The sequence below is a fragment of the Pinus tabuliformis genome, chromosome 4_2 (genome assembly GCF_031772625.1).
Source record: "Pinus tabuliformis cultivar Carrire ecotype Pingquan chromosome 4_2, CPIR1, whole genome shotgun sequence".
Taxonomy (NCBI): domain Eukaryota; kingdom Viridiplantae; phylum Streptophyta; class Pinopsida; order Pinales; family Pinaceae; genus Pinus; species Pinus tabuliformis.
In genome coordinates this window covers 278,791,214-278,796,499 of record NC_142304.1, presented here as the reverse complement: position 1 = coordinate 278,796,499, position 5,286 = coordinate 278,791,214, and positions in this window count along the sequence as shown.

Sequence of the window (5,286 nt, the reverse complement as noted above, 5' to 3'; positions counted from 1 at the left end):
GTACGCTCCATAACCGGAGCCGAAAAGTTATAAAAAATAGTTTGAAAGGGATTTCGGGTCCGCGAACCCATTTCATTGTAAATCCGCCGATCGCCGATCGCTGATTTCGCGCCAACCGTTGGATCTGCCTTCGCGCTATCCAACGGCCTGGATTTAATTTCCGCTACAGTGTCGCTCCCGCTCCATTTTTCATCGATTTTTCTGTGTAAAGTGATTTTTCACTTTATATAGGGAAAAGGGCATTTCTTCATGGTTTTGTTCGGCGCCCGCGCGTGCTTCAGCTCCAAGGGAAGCTTAATCATTCTGCATCAATTTTGGATCGCTCCACCACAAATTGGCTCTAAACAGCAGGGTCTTTGCCTCAGCAGGCTATCAGCGTCCATTCCTCCTCTTTTTTGCAATATTTCTTCAGTTTTGATAATGTTTTGATCGGCCAAGCGCCGAAACAGTTCTAAAGGCCACGGAAGGCACAACAGCAGTCAAATCTCGCCATAAAGTGGCAGGCAAGGGCGATTTTGTAGCGGCAAAGTGTATCAGTGGAGAGAAAAGGCCCCGATTCAGTATTAAAGAGTATCAGAGTAGCGGCAAAGTGTATCAGTGGAAATCATAAAGCCACATCAAAGGAACATTAAAGAGCCCCAACAAAGTCAAAGAGTATCAGTGATGGAATTTAAAGCCATTAAGGCTCACCAGATCAAAGTTAATGCACATAAGGCCACCTAAGGGCAGCGCTGCAGAAACCAAAGCACAGTTATGGCCAAATGAACAACACAGAGCTCAAAGGACATCATACTAACTCATTTTTGAGGCAGCTGCCCCAACGCAGTAGTTAGATAGATCTTTTATGCATTTATTTCAGGATAAGTTAGATTAAAGACACTTATTCCCTCAGATCTGTTTAAGATCTGCTGATTGTAGATATTTTGTGAATATTTTCTCTATATAAACGACCCTGTTTATTGTTTAAAGGGTTGGTTGATTTCCTCTTTCGAGACTTGCGCTATATATGTTAAGAGATTTTATAGTCAAAGAATGCTGGAATGCTTGTTTCTGAACTTGCTGGTTGTGGTTTTAATGGCTGAAGAGCTTAATATGGAATTCTCGTGCTTCCTCATGGTTCAATAAGTCTTTCCTACCTCTGTTTCTCAGTTTATATGTGTCTGTATCATCTATATATCACAATCTAAGCTGCAGAAAGAAAGAAAAGCTCAGAACTCTTTCTATATGCTCTATGCTCAATTTTTGTGGTTCTATATGTTTTCCTTTGAATTAGTGATAAATATGCATACTTAATTGATCATGTTTAAGCTATTTCTATCATTTCTGAATTCTGTCTAGGAATCCTTCATTACTCCTATTTTAGCCTTCATCCACTTTCCCTCTTTGGCTGGATGTGAGATCCTTAATTGCCTCTCATCCCCTAACCTCCATTTAATCTTAATTCCAACATTTAACATTGTGCCATGTGTAGCTATCCTGCTCTGTATTCCTCTCTTCTACCAAAGAAAACACACCCTTCAGTTCACATTCATTGATTCCATGCCCAATGGTCTGAATTTCTCATCCTTTGCATGCCAACTCTGTCTGAAGCATCAACCATCCCACCAAACTTAAATCAAACTCATGCACTCATATCTAGCCTAAAATCACCCCTAAACAAAGCTAAATCATAAAGAGATAGCCCTCTCTGATTGCAGGTTGGCTAGGACCTGCAATCCAAAGATTGGTTTGTGGTTGCCTCGGCCGTATTCCCTTAGGAGTCAAAGGGAACAACCTGAGTGATAACATCATTGGCGACTCCACTGGGGACCTGAATCATTTTTGTTTATCGTCGCAAATCTAAGTACTTGATCAGTTGCCTCTTGAATAAATCATAACATTTGTTTTGAAAAATCACAAAAAATCAAAATAATCCGAAAAAATCTCAAAAAATCTCGTTCCCTGGAGAAGATCCCCTTTTTCTTCAGGATTATTTCATGTTTAGCTCTGATCTGTGACGGTGGACAGAGATCAGGCACTTCAAAGTTAATTCATCCACCTGGTGACTCCACATCATTTTCAATCAAGACTCCACTGGAGGAACGAACCTGAAAGAGAAATCTCAAAACCATTTTTGTTCAAAGATCCAGAGCTTCAAGTTTTTTGGTCAATTCTACAACCAAATAGTCCATATTCCAAAGAATTAATAGTCAGACAGGATGACCGGGTTTGTGGAAGTTTTTTCAGTTGAGGAAGCTTTAGATGAGTTCAGGAAGATGTTATCAAAATTTGAGCTGCATGACAATTCTTTCAAAGTGGTGTTTTTAGCGGTCAAAGCAATAGAACAACCTCAAATCAAAATGTATTTTCTTGATTTAGTTGTTGAAAAATATGGAAATGAAATTGAACTTTTTCATTCTCAAATTCAGTCATATGATTTTCGCGATCCTAAAGACTTCTTGCAAAATCTTCCTTCTCCAAGTCATGAGGAAATTGTACTACCTTCTGATTTGCAGATTGAGGATAATCATGCTTTCACATCTACCTCTCCAAGCACCTTTTCTACACCTTCATCCACTACACCTACTCCTTCTATTATTTCCTCTTTCACCCCAGCTGTTCCAGCTGTTCCATTTCTTCCTGCTGTTTCATTCATCCCTGTAAATATGGACCAAGAAGGCCCAGAAGAAGCTATCACACATTACGCTTTTGTTGATCCTATAGCAGATTATATGGAGGCTCTTCTCAATTCAAAATATTTTACATATTTTCTCTGTAAGGATCAAATACATCTGCAGTGGCCTTTCTTTATCACAATTTTGTTTATGATGGCACATGATAGAATTATGCCTCCGATTTCACTGACAAACAGTCAAGCAGTGCATTTCTTTCTACAGTTGCTTAAGTGGTTGCACTGGCTGTTTCATTTTACCTAACCAACAAACAGAAGGCTGATTAGAGTAAGTAGGTAGGATTTTTGTTTTTATTTGGATAGTAGCTTGCTGCAGTTGAAGCCCGAAGTGAAGGCCCTAAGCTCCTCAAGTATGCTGTCATGTTCATAAATAAAGCAACTAGCAAAGGGAAGTTTTTCAGATTACAACAATAGTTGAAGACTAAGGCATTCTGACCTGCTGTTCTTGACTTTTCACAAGGAAAAGCCATCCCCATGTGGAGCCACTGTTAGCCTCCTATTGCAATAGGTTTCATATTTCATGATTGACAGTGGAAGTGCCAAAAATGTTCATCTTTTCCATGCTGAAAAAGTTCCATTTTTGAAGGATTTCAAAGTTAAGGGAAGGCTAAACAGCTTCATCTTGGCTTCCCTAGGTTTAACTTTCTTGTTTTAGAAATAGAGAATGAATATCTGTCCAAACTGTTTAATCTTGGCAGATTGTTAGATAGGTAGAGAAGCTAGGGTGCTCAACAACTTAATCTGATCCCCTGGAAGTAATAAGGGTAGATTTAGATAGGAGGACAGCCAAAAAGAAAAGAAGAAAATCTGGGTTTGCTAGTCCAAGTGCACCCATCCAAAGAGAAGAAAAAATGTTAGGTAAGTAGGCTGGGTAGGTAGTTTTGAGGTGGCGATATGATGAATTGTGATCCATTTCAAGTTTTCAAGTGTTAAATCTATTCAGATCACAAGTATAAGGAAAAATCCATTTGGAGCAGCTCAATAGAGGCATGTCTAACTTCCCCTTCTTCCTCTTCCCTAAATCATTCACTAATTTCCCAAAGGATATTGAGATATGCTCAATAGTCCTAGTTTTCTCCAATAAACTCTTATTTCCCCTTTAAAGCCTAAGATTTCTATCCTTAGCACTTTTCTGATCAAAATTCATATTAACTTCTAATTGATTATGTAAATCCCTATCTGTTTCCCCTTCCCCTACTAAAATATGCTAAATATCCCCTTATATACATATCCTCTCCCTCTGGTTGAAAAATAACCATAAGTATGCTTGGGAATTACTAAGTTTGCTTGAAACTTAGTAAGAAACCTCATTCTGCCTCTTTAACCATCTTCCAATGCTTTGGACCCCTTCCAATGCATAATACCCCTTTATTGCTTCATAAAAACCCTCTTTCCATGCTTCGGACCCCTTCCGATGCATTAACAACCTTCCTCCGATTTCATTAAACCTTTTTCAAGGCATGAAAACCCTTCCGATGCTTTAAAAACCCCTTTTAATGCATATAAACCCTCCTCCGATTGAAATCCCCCCCCCCTCTGACGCGATATCGCTGTCGGAGGTAATAACAGTGTTGGCCCCTTTTCATATATGCCCCTATTCTTCGTGCACCAATGCAATATTGCTATCGCACCTGAAAGTGATATCGCTATCGCAAAGCCAATCCTATCACTTTCTCCCTTTATCTGTATTTTTCCGCCTTATCGCAATTTTCATCCATTCCCGCAATATTTCCCTTTTATCGCAAGCCTTATCGCATCGCTATTTCGCTGTTGGCATATACAAGTCCCGCATCCTCCACCTCGCCGATTGCCGATCGCCGACTTAATCTTAGCCGTCCGATCTACCCCCGCTCATTCAACGACCCAGATCTTATCGACGATCGCCCCATTTCGGCGATCGCATATATATAAAGCCCCGTCCCCATGTCCTCGCCAATAGCGAAATGCTGATTTCATTGCAGCCGCCCATTCAGGCCCTCAGATCAACGGTCCTCATTAAGTCACGGCCCCATATATAGCTCCGACTGGCCGGAGCTGAAATAGTATAGAATGGAGCTTAATAGTGTGTCAGGTCCGCAAGAGATTTGCACTATATGCTCCATAACTGGAGCCGAAAAGTTATAAACAACAGTTTGAAAGGGATTTCGGGTCTGCGAACCCAATTCATTGTAAATCCACCGATCGCCGATCGTCGATTGCGCGCCAACCATTGGATCTGCCTTCGCGCGATCCAACGGTCCGGATTTAATTTCCGCTACAGTGTTGCTCCCGCTCCATTTTTCATCGATTTTTCTGTGTAAAGTGATTTTTCACTTTATATAGGGAAAAGGGCATTTCTTCATGGTTTTGTTCGGCGCCTGCGCGTGCTTTAGGTCCAAGGGAAGCTTAATCATTCTGCATCAATTTTGGATCGCTCCACCACAAATTGGCTCTAAACAGCAGGGTGTTTGCCTCAACAGGCTATCAGCATCCATTCCTCCTCTTTTTTGCAATATTTCTTCAGTTTTGATAATGTTTTCATCGACCAAGCGCCAAAATAGTTCTAAAGGCCACGGAAGGCACAACAATAGTCAAATCTCGCCATAAAGTGGCAGGCAAGGGAGATTTTGTAGCGG